Genomic DNA, 16,044 nt, shown 5'->3' with positions numbered 1-16,044 from the left:
AATTTGAGCAGGACAAAAACAGTAAAATGGCCACATTAGGATCACCACGTATTTGTTGTAATCCTGGCATTCACAAGGCCACTGGACATTATTAACTTACTGTTGGAACACTAATACATATGTATTTCATTAAGGTTAGTGTCACTATAGTGAAAACATTACAGAATCAGGGAAGAAGTAATTACAAAAAAGCTTTCAAATGGTTGGCAGAGGCGAAAACGAGGCGTAAGGTAAGTTGTTTTCTTTGGATTTCACAGGAGAATGTCTGCACAATGAGCACCGGCTGACATGAGTGATTGTTTAAAATTCAGTTTCAATCACCTGCACTCTTTCCACACAACCTGGCAGTTGTCAGCCTTGGTCCAAATGCAGTGCATGAATGTGTGTGTCGCCGGTATTGTTCACATTGTAGGGACATACAGTCAAGTGTTTACACGGTCATCACGGCAACTCAGGTCCCTTCTGGGGACACAATTACAACCTCAAAATGTCAATATTTAGCTACATTAGGAAGCAGTTTAAGGTTAACACCAGCTTAGGGTAAGTGTCCAAGAAATTGTTGGAAATTGTGTGAGCGCGCGTGTGTGTGGAGGCGTGCGTCAGTGTGTGTGCAGGGACTCTAAAATCCAGCACATTTTAATTACTGCCTGGCTGCTCTGTGTCTCTTTGATATTGAAATAAAGGCAAGCATCCTCACTGAGTCACTGTACAAATGTTTATCTGATTCAGAAAAAAAAAACAATGCGCCTAACTAAATCCTGCACCTGAGTACAGTCCAAGACCTGTGTCAAATATACACGCCCACCAAGGCCTCTCCAATTAACTTTCCACATTAATGTGTACTTAAAAAAATCACAAAAATGCCTTGCATAGGCTGAATTGGTGTATTTTGAAGTCAACGTTAATTATGCTACACTATGGACTAAAGGAACATGACCAATTATTTTGAGAAAAACATTCAGTGGCAGAATGAATGATACAGACCTAAATGGGCCACTTGTGCAATTACAGTATATGGCTCCTGTGAAGATACACATTTTTTTTCATCTTGCATTCCTTTAATGTCTGCAATGCGATTCACTTACAGCCTCCGTGTGGGACACAGAGACCATTGTAGGTGAAAATGGTCTTTAAACCCAACAATTACTCAAAGAATAATGTGATGATAAATTGAACAACCTTTTTTTTACCGTTCAGGATGTGAGTAATGCAAGGGATGTTGATACCATCGAATCAAGCGTGAGAAAAGACACCACTTTTTTCTGCAAGCACAAATCCCGTCAACCACGGCGTACTGACTCCGAAAACAAAGTACAACGTTGTTGAGAAACAATCTGGCAGAGACCTCCACCTAATATGTGCCTGGTCTGCCACTGCCACTGTTGTCCCGTGGGAGCATTATTCATGTTCAGCTGTATTAACTTCATGTTGGGGGCGGGGGGCACATTACATACTCGACAATGACCAAATATTCCTGTCACTTTGTCTGAATTTTGAGATATTCTGTCCTGCAAATGAGTGAACACTTAGAAAGACAGCTATCACAACATGTGCCGACACATTTATTATCTGCAACCCTTATGTCGGACTCCTCTAACTTAAACAGGCCTGCTGTTGTTTACCTCTCCCATGTTTATCCTTGCTTCTTATATGCTCTCTCCAGTGATTCAGAGAGCAGGACACCCTTCTAACACACACAGACACACACATACACCTATGCATATGTTGTGTCCTGTCACTTGGAAAATCTCACATACAAATCAGCAGCTGCGTTGACGCGCACACAATGACAATAAATAAAACACTGAAATATTAAAGTCAAATTCTTGCAGGTAATTCTCAAATGGTCTTCATGATAAGAACTCACTTTGCTGCACAATATTTTTTTTTTATAAATCTGCATTTCTGAGTGAAACACCTGTTAAATATGGCGATCACAGTGCCTTAATTGACTCGCACAGGTTTACAAATAAGTAAACCGCTTATTTTTACACACAGTGAAATTTAACATCTCACACAGTCTCAAGTGTTTTATTTTTTCTATTTTTTTACCACAGACAGATTTGACTTGTGTGCTGTGTGCGATACCAAAAGTGTGTTTAATTAATATGATAAAATGTGCATTTACTTTTTTTCTTTGATCCTCCAATACTACACAAACCTGTATATCACCTAGTAAATTTAGTTAGTGGCACTTAGACTAAACATTTTTTTTTACTAAGACCACTCACAGCATTTTTCCCCATTCCCTAAAACAAATAATAGATTTAATACTAATGTGTGATGGCTAAGGGGGAAAGTTCCTCTTGCAAAAGAGGGACATTGGACTTGGACAGAGTACAGGATATGTTTAGACAAGTGAGCCAGGTGGATTCTCCCTTCATGCCAAAATTAAAGTCCTAAAATCTTTGAACTCCCTGCTTGCAGGCAAATATATCTTATGTCTGTCTTGTGCTGAGTTCAAAGTGCTCCGTGCAAAAAAGAACTCAGAGCTCCCAAAATTACAAAAATGACTATTCAAAATAGGAGCAAACATGATACAGTGCATTCATGCTATGATAACTATTTTAAACCTGTTTTTCACTTTTACAGCAGCCGGATTTAAGACCAACAAAACGCGCATTACTTGCAAAATACGCTGCGCACCTGCATTTATAAATACGGTAGCAATGTGAAAGAAAATATGCGGCAAATTGGACAAGGACGATAAGTGGGTTATTAGTGTGGCACCAAATGGACTCTTTGCGCTGCGAGAGCAACTCTCTCTTCAGCGTGTGCCTGCACAACAATGTGCTGAATGGACAGTCTAATTATAAATGTGCCATTTAGACTCGCATTTGGTGTCCAGGACCACCTTACCTTATGTGGAACCCTGCCTCCTCTCCTCTGCACCCACACAATTGAAATCGCAAATAAAGTTTTTCCCCTACTCAAAATTGAGGTGATGTTTGTGGTTTAAGGAGCCAGATAAGTGTTGTTTTTTGTTCCTTTTTAATTGTTCACAGGGGGTGTCATAATACGCACACGGTCAAGAAAAAAAGATAAATGTCCGCATTTTTTTTTTAACTCTCCTTGCACAGTTTGCACACTGCTGGAGGCCAGTCAGTGTCAATTTATTTTTATGCAATTACATTGTGTGTTGTATGTTTAATTTATTTACATTTTATATGTATAATTTATTCTGATACATCATATTTAGATAATATTTGTGCACATGTATCAGGTCTCAAAATTGCATGTTTAAAAAATGCATGTTTATTCTCGCACTACATTTACTGATTTATTTGTATTTAAATACTCACTTAAAGGGCAAATAACATGTACTGTTTATGGGGGCGTTATTTACACTTTCCCACAAAGCTCACTTGCCAGATCGCCGTCTTTCCAGGCTTTGCTCTTAAATGGAGAAGAGTGTGCGCAAGTACATCTTCTTTAAATGGACAAGCCTTGCGATTGTTGAATTTAATTTATGACTTGTGCATTCTTTTGAGGTCAATTCCCCCGACCTCTGGAAAAGTGAAGGAAGAGCGCGTTCATTCCCAGGCTAAACGGGGACACCGTTGTCTGTCATTGAAAAAAAAAACGATTACAAAATTAGTTTGGGTTAAAAATGATAACTTTGGGTTGGTGGACATAATGAGACAGGAGTGGGACGCGCACGGTGTGCTCACAAGTCTGCCGGGCGCGCATCACATCCTCAATGAAAGGTGCACTTTGGAAAGTTACGAGCCGTTCGGAAAATAGTGACACGTTCACGTGTGTGGCAAATTTTTTTTAAATTAAGTGGGAAAACTCGCTGCTTGTCGTGGATGATGTGCGTGCGCGCGTGTACACGGTGAACAAGTTAACAAGTTGCAGTGCCAAGCCGGCGCACGCCTGCTAAAAAGACAAACAATAAGAAAATCAAGTTGAACCAGAGTGAAGTTTTAAGGTGAATTTGCCGCAAATGAAGTGACTATGAACGCAGCACGAGTGCGCCTGAGTCATCACTTGTCAGCGCGCGCGGTTCATGTCTCGTGCGCACCTAAGTCGGCTGGAACCGGCTAAAAGTTTCCAAACAATGGCGTCCTGACTTGGTCTTAACTTCGAGTCACACCTGCCCCCTCTTAAGAGACGCGAAAGTACCAGAGGACAACAAGCGTGAGGTAAAAAACAAAGAGTCGGACGTGTTGTTTACCTTGACGACGTGAGTCGAGGCGAACGTGTCCTCTTCCCGTGTTGGACAAGACAAGAGGAAGGGGGAAAAAATGGTGGTCGGTCGGTCTCAGTGTGTCAACTTAACAAGTCTTGTTCGAGCGGCACCATCAGAGGAGGGTCCCGCACACGCTTTCGCTCAAGTTGAGCTGTCCAAAAAGTACAAGTAGCTTTTGTTGCTCTCTGCTTTATCTCCCTCCCTCTTTCTCTCTCTCGCTCTGTGCCCCCCACCCCCCCAAACACACACACATACACAGGGGAAGACGACGGCGTGGAGCTGCTGTCAATCTCGACAATCAACGCGAGCTGCCATGTCGCAGGTATTCTAAGCATTCCCCGTTGAAGACATGAGAAAGTGAGTGTCCAGGGCATTGATCCCGAGGAGGGAGGGAGGGAAGGAGGGCAGGGGAGGGGAGGATGGGGGAGGCAGGACTCACCCATAGTGACCCCCCCACCCCCGCCCCCCATCCCTATCCCACCCTTCCTCCCCCCTCCTCCCGGATGAAAGAGAGTGAGGGAGTCACTTTATTAGGAACGCTAAGATGAACGTCACGTCCATTCACACAGTGGTGGACAGAACGCAGAAGTCCGTGAAGAAGTGACGCAACATTTGCTATCACGACAGAAGCACGTGCTCGAGACATAACTCACAATTTTACCCATTCAAAAGTAAAAAAAAAACATAATCGATAATGTCAAGCTGTCTAGACTTTTAACATTTTGTTTAATACGTCCAATTTTATGAGCGGTCTGTGCCACCGAAACGTTTTAATCAATCAAAAATTGGTTAAATTAAGGAGCAATGTATTCATATTATTATTTATATTGGTACCCGAAAGGGACAAGCGGTAGACAATGGATGGATGGATGGTATCATCACTGTTTAATAAATTATTAGTATTATTATTAGATTGCATTCAGTAATCGCACAATAGATTGCCAATTATTATGAGGTAAACATTATACAGTAACATAACTACATTAACAAAATGTATCCTGGAAATATAAATATCAAGAACATTTGCGCCGTTATTTGATTGCACATATCCTTTTTTTTTCTTAGAGTTCACTAAAATTACCAATATAGCCGATTGAAATAAAAATTGTACACTTAAAGCTGGTAAATTCACTGAATTGGAGGTATTGGATTTAAGTGTGAGCCAAATGATTGATGAATTATCAGCCATTAAGTAGCCATTATTTTAAAAATCAACTTTTTATGAAGAGGAGTTACAGTTGGTCACAGTATGCATCAAACCACAGTGAGGTATCCGCACGAAGCAAAAACAATTAAATGCATTAAGGATAAGTTAATTCTATAAATCATCAGCAACTATTAAGGTCACCTGCACCTCGTTATTCAAATATGCAACAACTTATTGTATAATGAAGCAAATTCAATAATTACTTACCATTAGAGGAGACAGAAGGGGGGCGATGTTAATAATTATCGGCAGAGTCATACACAGCCAAAAAAGAAAGATGAAAGGTGGAGAGAGATGAAGACGGAAAGAAAGAAAAGAAAGCGAGAGCCGATTGTACAATTTACTGAAGTCTCACCACATCAGATAAGAAGTCCGCGTTTCCTTAATTTCCCCTTAACGCACCAAAGCCTCAGATGTCACTTTACCGTGAACGCATCAATGTGGTGGAATAAGTCCTCCCATCCGAATGTGACCACAAAAGTGAAATAATTACTAAGTAAATTAAGTTAAAAATAAACTTTAGAAGTTCATCACTGCAGACAAAAATAAAACGTGTCAATTTAATAAGCGATATGACCATCATACATTCAAACTTAGCTGATTGGTTGATAACGAAAAAACACAGACAATCCTGTAATGATGCAGGTACAATATAATATCCAAAATACTTGTGGATGAAGCGTTCAATCTCTTCGATCCGTTGCATGTGTCTCATACGCCATCCTTCGGTCACTTTTGGTACAACATTTAGTCCATCCTGGCTAACTCAATGAAGGCCTTCAAACCTGCAAAGAAGCCAATGTCTTAAATGCAGCTTGTTTGTTTTTAATACATTTAAGAATATATGTAGCGTAAATACGTTTTGTGTAGTGCAAGATAATTGTATAGGTGCATTATTTGTCATATGGTTGAAATACAGGTGGTGTTATTAATGTGAGACTAACTAATTGCTTTGTGCTCATAAGCTGACATTTAAGCACGCGTCGTCTTGCACGCAAACAGCAAAAGACAGTCCGGCGCGTCAGAGGCGCAGGGCATATTTGCATAGTCTTATGAGCCTTTGATGCATCTTGAAATTCTAGTCTAGCCTATAAATATTTGAAGAGGAGAGTGCGAGAAAATCAACATTTTTGTTACAATAAATTAACATGTGTTCTTCTCCTGTTCTGCATGCTGGATGAGAGTGAGCGTGAAGAGGGGGCTGCTTTGATTCTAGTGGGTGTTTCTTTAAAGGTGTGCAGCTGCTTCACATTCAATCTCTCTCAGTGATTAGGTTTAGTCTTGCAATAGTTAAGCATCTACCAATATCCGCCGATATGTAAGTGGGAAACTGTTAATTGCAGAAGCATCAGGTGCACATGACATAAGGAGTTGAAAGGAAACACAATAGACGGACTGTGTCGAAAGGATGTTATGTTGTGTCGCCCAGCTTTCATTGCAAATTAAAGCAAGCAGCAGTAAGATTCAAGGCTGTGCCTCTTTTAGTTAAATACTGAGTTTTATTTTGGTGGCTGTTCATCCGTTGCTCCCCTCAAGATTGCTTTTTACAGACATTTTTAATGTATATCGCTGTATTTAATCAGCAGCAGACTCATTTTACTGCTGTAGTAGTGCATGGCTGACAAGGAGAATTAAAGAGGCAGGAGGGAAAGGACATTTTTGCTGTTCTGCTCCACATTTACCACCAAGCCACTGAGCGGGATAAGTGATGTGAAAATGAAGGGATGCGTCGTCATTTGAGATTTGTAGTTTCTGAATATAAATGCAGGCTGTGGTTTAGTAGTTCTCCAGTTCACAGCAGTGGCCTTGATATTTTTTATCGGGTGAAGAGTGTAAATGTTTGTTTACCAAGATTTTATTTAGGGACAATCAAGCATGTGTGCGCACATTGTCCCACCAGCAGGGGTCATGTGCACTGACATGATGCAAGGGCTTGTCCAAGACTACAACTTTGTCACCAGCAAATGCAGTTATGCCATTAACTAAGACAGCATCTGCATACATGCAAATCGTCCGCCTTGCAAAGTGGGACGCTCTGTTCTTATTAATTGACCCAAATCCCTCACTTGTAAGTTTGAAGTCCGTCAAAGTTTAGTTAGAATCAAATGTTTCCTTTCAAGCTAAAAGGAGCAGTGATTAATCATGTTGAATTAAGAAGTGCAACTTGTCACTTCTAATTATATAGTTTGGAGGGACATTCTTACATATCTTGAGCCAGCAAATATTTTCTCTGAGGCTCTCATGAACGTGTGTTTATTTGTTTTTCTTGTGGTAGTAAAGAATTACAAATGCATACAGTGGAACGTCTGAATTTGCCGTCATGCATGACAAGACCCTTGCGTGTTATTTGTAGAACGGTACTGGTGACAAAGAGGAAAATTGTGATTATGACCATAGAACTGGAAAATGATCATTTGGGACATGGGAAAGTGATACATGTGTCTCACTCTAGACTGAGTTGTCAATGATAATAAAAAGGGAACATAATGAACTGTATTGACCCAAGTAAGAAAACCCTGAATATAAGATGACCACTCTTTTTCAAAATCTATTTTAGGGGGATTAAGACATAATCAAAGACAATAGAAGACACGAACGATGAGTCTCGTTTTATATCATGTTTTTAAAATTCCAAAAATCACATTCCATTCATTTTTTATTAATCATATTTTTCTTAGCCTTTTGGATAGCTGCTTTGCAGTGCCGGAAAAAGTCAGAGCCAGGGCTGGGCCCCATAAAGGGGCCCTCCTAAACCCAAAAAAAAAAGCTCATCCTAGCATTCTTCTTTAATAATAAACAATAATGGATTAGATTTTGTATATCTTTAGGTTTATTATCGATGAGCTTTAACCAAGTTTTGCCACTTTTGCTGAAATTTGCATTTTCCCGACATGTATTCATTTTCTTGCTTTCAACACAGCATCAACACATTCACAGGATGTAGAACAATTATTAAAGGGGATCTGAACTTTTTTAAAAAAACATTTGCCTATCATTCACAATCTTTATATAAGACAAGAACACATATGTCTTTTCTTTTTTCATGCACTCTGAGTCATAAATATTATCTCATTGAGTTGAGTTTTTTATTGCCCTGATGTGGGATCTGAGCCGAGGATGTCGTTGTGGCTTGTGCAGCCCTTTGAGACACTCTTGATTTAGGGCTGTATAAGTAAACATTGATTGATTGATTGATAAACAAACGTTAGCAAAATCCCAACTATCCTAATTCTTACAATGGAGTTAAGTTAACATTAAAGGTAAAGTACCCACACTAGGTGTGGTGAAATTTGTACTCTGCATTTGACCCAACCCCTTGTTTCACCCAATGGGAGGTGAGGGGAGCAGTGGGCAGCAGCGGTGGCCACGCCCGGGAATCAGTTTTGGTAATTTGACCCCCAATTCCAACCCTTGATGCTGAGTGCCAAGCAGGGAGGGTTAGTCTTTGGTATGACTCGGCCGGGGTTTGAACTCACAACCTACCGATCTCAGGGCGGACACTCTATCCACTAGGCCACTGAGTAGGTCAATGGGGGTGGCATGGCGTAGTGGGTAGAGCGGCCATGCCAGAAACCTGAGGGTTGCAGGCTGCTCCCCGCCTCTTACCATCCAAATCGCTGCCGTTGTGTCCTTGGGCAGGACACTTCACCCTTGCCCCCAGTGCCGCTCACACTGGTGAATGATTGATGGGTGGTGGTCGGAGGGGCCGTAGGCGCAAATTGGCAGCCACGCTTCCGTCAGTCTCCCCCAGGGCAGCTGTGGCTACAAAAGTAGCTTACCACCACCAGGTGTGAATGAATGATGGGTTCTCACTTTCTGTGAAGCGCTTTGAGTGTCTAGAAAAGCGCTATAAGAATTAGTTGATCAATATAATATACCCTGAAGTAATATTTTAAATGTTAATAAATCTATTTAGAACTAGCTGTAAAATGCATATCATCTGAAAATATGCCTGTAAATATAGCCACAAACTGCAGGATATATTTTTTATTTAGGATACCTGTCACGGCGCGGGTGCATTCCTCGGCACGCTCTCCTGCGCGGTCCACTCCTCAGCGCGCTCACCAGAGCGCTTTCATTCGCGCTCCTCTCCGTGGCGCGCTCACTAGAGCGCTCCCCTGCTTCTCTCCAGCTGTGGTCGCGCCCCAGCGCAACGGTTCCAAATCATCAATCAACACACCTGACGCTAATGAGGATGCCGCACACTATTTAGACCAATGCTTCCTACGCTCCTATGCCAGAAAGTAGCCATCTGTATGTTGCAGTATTATTCGTCTCTCGCCCCCTCTCTGTGTTTATGCAACTTGTTGATGTTTTCATCAAACTGGAACTTCTGGTTGTTTTTTCCTTGCCCCGCAGAAATCCTTCCAACTAGGGATGTCCGATAATATTGATTGCTGATATTATCGGCCGATAAATGCTTTAAAATGTGATATCGGAAATTATCGGTATTGGTTTCAAAATTATCGGTATCGGTTTCAAAAAGTAGAATATATTACTTTTTAAAACACCGCTGTGTACACGGACGTAGGGAGAAGTACAGAGCGCCAATAAACCTTAAAAGCACTGACTTTGCGTGCTGGTCCAATCACATAATATTTTTCACACACACACGTGAATTCAATTCATACTTGGTCAATAGCCATACAGGTCACACTGAGGGTGGCCATATAAACAACTTTAACATTGTTACAAATATGCGCCACACTGTGAACCAACACCAAACAAGAATGACAAACACATTTCGGGAGAACATCTGCACCGTAACACAACATAAACATAACAGAACAAATACTCAGAACCCCTTGCAGCACTAACTCTTCCGGGACGCTACAATATACACCCCCCACTGCCCCCTACCCCACCCACCTCAACCCCGCCCCCCCAACCTCACCCACCTCAACTCAACCTCCTCATGCTCTCTCAGGGAGAGCATGTCCCAAATTCCAAGCTGCTGTTTTGAGGCATGTTAAAAAAAATTATGCACTTTGTGACTTCAATAATAAAAAATGGCAGTGCCATGTTGGCATTTTTTTTTCCATAACTTGAGTTGATTTCTTTTGGAAAACCTTGTTACATTGTTTAATGCATCCAGCGGGAAATCACAACAAAATTAGGCATAATAGTGTGTTAATTCCACAACTGTATATATCGGTATCGGTTGATATCGGAATCGGTAATTAAGAGTTGGACAATATGGGGATATCGGATATCGGCAAAAAAGCCATTATCGGACATCTCTACTTCCGACTCTTTGACGCGAGCTGTGTTTCTCGCTTCCCTGGAACTCCCCCTGAACTTTCCGTCACTCTCCTGTCCCTGACCTCTCGCCTGCCTACGGACCTCTGAGCTAGCTCCCGCCTCTTCTGGACACCTTTACATTTTGTCAACACGCACTACAACAACCGCTGGTAATATTCTCCATGTAAATCCCACACATAGTCCTACACTATATCTTTAGTCTAGTTACACACCTCATACCCTCATTATAATAAAGACGCCTAAGGCTAAATTGTTCCCCTGCCTCTGTGCCGTCTCCTTCCCCCTGGTACCGTTACAATACCCTTTTAAAAAGATTAGTAAAAAGGTTTTATGGAATAATAAATAAACATCATAATAGGAATGCAAATTATTCATGTGTTCAGAAATGGATGCCTGATTTAAAACATTATAGAAAAAGACACATCATAGAATGATGTTTGCATCCTTTAGATGCATTAAAAAATAAGCAGTAAACAAAATAAACAGTAGCTAGCAAATTAAGTATAAAGTGTCTGACTGTACTCTAATTCATTTACTGTGGGAATTGTGGTCTGTTGTGAGACTTGTCTCGTTTGTCCATCCTAGGCCACCGTAGGTCATGTGAGGTGCGTCTGCTAATGTTAGCCAAGTTAGCTGCTCATGTGTGTTTAAGTGGAGACAGCTGGTGGAGTCTATAAGAAACAAGCCCAGCTTCCTCATGGACATGACATGATGTCACAGTTAAGGACTACACGCCTACAGTCATCAAAGAATGGCAAAGTTTTCATTTTGCCGTATTGAGGCAGTGCTTTTCACATTTTTGGACCGGACCTTACAAGACCTCTTGTATCCAGTTTGAAAGTCGCAGCTGAAGAACAGAAAAACACAGACAGATGCAGCAATTTATCAATGACGGCAAAGTTACTGAGTTCATTTTCATTTACTCTTGGATTAAGTGACTTACTACTATCGGCACAGTCCTACAATTGTAGAAACATTTAATGCCTCTGAGGGACAAGCGGTAGAAAATGGATGGATGGATGGGTCATCAAATGTAAAGCTTTTTAATGCAATTCAAGGCCTTACTTTTTGCAATATTTTTTAATGCCCTGCGGAAACCCTCTTATTGTGTCGTAGAAGAATTGAATTGTTACCTGGAAATGTGGCTCCCTGATGCTGGCAGTATTGGCACATTTGGCGGGCGTGAATAGCTGGCAACCATGTCAGGTTCATCCCCATGAAGAAGAGAAAAATATCTGTCCAGTTTTGTTCGTCCCCCCCCTCGCTGCTTTGTTGATCACCATTATCTTAACATTGTATCATAACTTTTTCTCTGATGTTTGCTAACATGCTCAAGCAGGAGTGTACATTGAGGCCCAAAGCTGCAGAAAAACATTTAAGGTGGGGCCATAAAAAATGTTCAGGGTTACCCCTGCTAAAAATGGATTCCCGCTGCAAGAGCGCGCACGCTAGTTAAAGCTGCAGTGCTGGGGCTTTGTCTGTCCACAACTGATTACTACATGAACGACAAACATTATTGTCAGGATACAGTATGGGTTTGAAATTAATTAATTTAACGTGTCCAAAAATGAAAGAGTTGGCCATTTCTATGGCGTTAATGAGATTGTAAAGGACTGTTATTGATTCGATGTTGATGTGCTAAAACATCTTTCTTGTTTGGAAGCTACATACAATATTAACTTTTCTTTGTTCATGCACATAATAAATGTTTATAACGTGTTTGGATGTATCCATTATATCCAGGTATTCTTGGTTGCCAAAAATGGATTCAAAGTAATTTTTTGAAATTGACACATCTCATCTGTGGAGGGCGTGACTGCATGGCATAAAACAGGCTCGCCTGGCATGTCCTGGGACGATTTCATTTGGGCAGTGAGGTCATCATTGACCTATGTTATAGAAAATACTTATCTAATGTAACATATATCAATTGATTTTTTTTACAGTTGTTGTCAAACTGTCAGCTGTCACGCTCCCCCTTGCGAACACACAGAAACACAAACAGCTGTTTTAGCCCATCCTGACACGTCATGGCTTCACAAACATTTGTGCGAAACATAACTCTTAAAATGACACATAACAATAATCAGGCTGGCTAAGTTAAATAAGTGAAACAAAGTTTCATCTATGGAGTTACATCCAGACAGGAAGAATACTCTTTTGTCAGTGCATACACACACTACATCACCATGACAACGCATATGCAAATTACTAGCACTGTCTGGATTGATTCGGCCTTTCCAGGAACTTTGTAAAACTCCTTGTTCCATGATTTTCACACAACCAACAAAAAGGCATCATGGGAAAGTCTGCCTCATTATTAATGAGCCTGCCTTCATTCACGACTTAAAGGCCTACTGAAATGACATTTTTTTATTCAAACGGGGATAGCAGATCCATTCTATGTGTCATACTTGGTCATTTCGCGATATTGCCATATTTTTGCTGAAAGGATTTAGTATAGAACAACGACGATAAAGTTCGCAATTTTTGGTCGCTGATAAAAAAAAGCTTTGCCTGTACCGGAAGTAGCGTGACGTCACAAGTTGAAAGTCTCCTCACATTTCCCCATTGTTTACACCAGCAGCGAGAGCGATTGGGACTGAGAAAGCGACGATTACCCAATTAATTTGAGCCAGGATGAAAGATTCCTGGATGAGGAACGTGAGAGTGAAGGACTAGAGTGCAGTGCAGGACGCATCTTTTTTCGCTCTGACCGTAACTTAGGTACATTGGATTCCACACTCTCTCCTTTTTCTATTGTGGATCACGGATTTGTATTTTAAACCACCTCGGATACTATATCCTCTTGAAAATGAGAGTCGAGAACGCGAAATGGACATTCACAGTGACTTTTATCTCCACGAAAATACATCGGTGAAGCACTTTAGCTACGGAGCTAACGTGATAGCATCGGGCTTAACTGCAGATAGAAACAAAAGAAATAAACCCCTGACTGGAAGGATAGACAGAAAATCAACAATACTATTAAACCATGGACCTGTAACTACACAGTTAATGCTTTCCAGCCTGGCGAAGCTTAATAATGCTGTTGCTAACGACGCCATTGAATCTAACTTAGCTACGGACCTCGACAGAGCTATGATAAAAACATTAGCTCTCCACCTATGCCAACCCTCATCTGCTCATCAACACCGAAGCTCACCTGCGTTCCAGCGATCGACAGAGCGACGAAGGACTTCACCCGATCATCGATGCGGTCGGCGGCTAGCGTCGGATAGCGCGTCTGCTATCCAAGTCAAAGTCCTCCTGGTTGTGTTGCTGTAGCCAGACGCTAATACACCGATCGCATCTACAGCTTTCTTCTTTGCAGTCTCCATTGTTCATTAAACAAATTGCAAAAGATTCACCAACACAGATGTCCAGAATACTGTGGAATTTTGCGATGAAAACTGAGCTTTTTGTATTGGATACAATGGCGTCCCAATACTTCCGTTTCAACCATCGACGTCACGCGCATACGTCATCATACCTAGACGTTTTCAACCGGAAGTTTCGCAGGAAATTTAAAATTGCACTTTATGAGTAAACCCGGCCGTATTGGCATGTGTTGCAATGTTAAGATTTCATCATTGATATATAAACTATCAGACTGCGTGGTCGGTAGTAGTGGGTTTCAGTAGGTCTTTAAAGGAAACCTATTATGCAAAACCAATTTTTCTTACCCATTGGTACCTGTTTTTGTGTATTTGGTATCTGCATTTGAATTCAAACCATGGAGGCATGGCACAGATATTTACAGTATAAAACAATTTTGCCATCCTTCATAGTTCCTTCAAATGAGCCGTTTGTAATTTGCCCAATTTGAGATGTTTTTCCCAAGTGTGACATCAGCAGATTATCCATGTATGGTAAATATTTACCCAAAGTGCTTTACGCGAGTCCGCCATTGTAGTCTGACTCTGTAGTCAATAAACTCCTTCTTTTTCTCTATTCTCTTGCTGTGCAGACTGGCTCGTACATGCACATGCATCCTGCACTGTTGCCATTTCTAATTCAAAGTAGCTTATAGTTCTAACTTATATCTGTCAATAGACTCCTTATGGAAGCGCTAAAAGCTACAACATGGCTGACAGGGAGAAGAAGCCGTCAAAGTGGAGCCTCTGTAAATAAGACCACCCACAAAATTACGCATCCTGAAGAAATGGTCAGAAAGTGGCTTGAAGATGGTCTGTAGAATATAATCTATGAAACAGTTTGACCCAAGAACCACCATTACATATACATGTAATGTAGACCACAAGGAAGTGTTTTAAATAGGACCCCTTTAAGCATTTTTGCCTAATTTTCGTGGGGTAGGCATGTCCGCTGGCTGGATGGGAGAATACCAGTAAGGGAAATGAGCGTGACTTCAACTCTTAAAGGGGAACTGCACTTTTTTTGGATTGTTGCCTATCGTTCACCCTGACACAGATGATTTCCTATGAGAAGTGGGTATTGTTTCAAAACCCAAACAAATCCGACAGAGTCCTGGAAGGGATTGTGTTCCACCTTGGTATTCAGCCTTGCGCTTTGGTCTCCCAATAAAACATATTTTTTATATGATTTTACATGAGTATTTTTCCTGATACTACTAAGATTGAGCTATATATGTATATATATATATTGTCTTTTCGGTAGTCGCTAAATGAAGTAGATTTCACTTAGCTCAGCCAGCGTGAGTTAGTGTGTGTGCAGCTGATTAGGAGCAGGCTCGGGGGCATTAGCTTCATTTATAAAGGAATGGCTTTTATGTAGAAACGCCCTACTCACTGTAGGTATTGTAAAAGTCTGCCGTTTAGGAGCAGAGATGAATTCATTGTCTAATGTAACACAGCAACTTTTCAATACAGTCCTCCAGGTTTAGTGCATGGAAAGTGTATGTGTATAATATCGTTGTATTGTCCCACAAGAATAATACATCTTAACCCCGCAACCCCAAGATGGCTGGAACACAGTGGCTTTGTATTAAGATGTTCCAAAAATATATATTGTATTTTTGCCATACCAGTGTTCAGTATGATGAGAATCTAGCTTTCTTCTATTCTTTTTATAGCATGCGGCAAGAATATTCAGGGATTCCAAGCTCTTCAATTATTCAGCATATCACGATTCCGTTTCTTACATATTAAAAAATGTACCATATGTGAAGCTTGGAAATGATAAAACAGCATAATTCACGGTTTCAAAATCAAAGCACCTATTGCATTGGCCTCCTTGGTTTTGTGTTTGTACATTTGGACTACAATGAGGATCCCCACAGCGAGCAAAAGGAAGAACCAAGTGTGTTTCTTGGTCCCCAAACGCTGGGAGCCAGTAACAATAATATTTATGCCATCACTGGGAGTGTCTTTTCTCTGTGGGGGAAATTGCTGCTTTGATA

The 16,044-nt window shown here is 41.0% G+C and overlaps 1 protein-coding gene across 3 annotated transcripts in view; it reads right to left on the bottom strand.

Annotated features, from left to right (window-relative positions):
• The window catches only part of sox6 (SRY-box transcription factor 6), a 200,241-nt gene extending 195,856 nt beyond the window's left edge, over positions 1-4,385 (bottom strand). For all 3 annotated transcript variants that reach the window (XM_061963933.1, XM_061963936.1, XM_061963937.1), the window contains exon 1: positions 4,178-4,385. The gene's annotated coding sequence lies outside the window, so the exon portion shown is untranslated. The remainder of the gene's footprint in view (positions 1-4,177) is intronic.
• Between the last annotated feature and the right edge of the window lie 11,659 nt (positions 4,386-16,044).

The sequence above is a fragment of the Nerophis lumbriciformis genome, linkage group LG06, assembly GCF_033978685.3.
Source record: "Nerophis lumbriciformis linkage group LG06, RoL_Nlum_v2.1, whole genome shotgun sequence".
NCBI classification, from domain to species: Eukaryota; Metazoa; Chordata; class Actinopteri; order Syngnathiformes; family Syngnathidae; genus Nerophis; species Nerophis lumbriciformis.
Note: the sequence above shows the minus strand (reverse complement) of the source record. Positions and strands in the feature narration are given on the sequence as shown.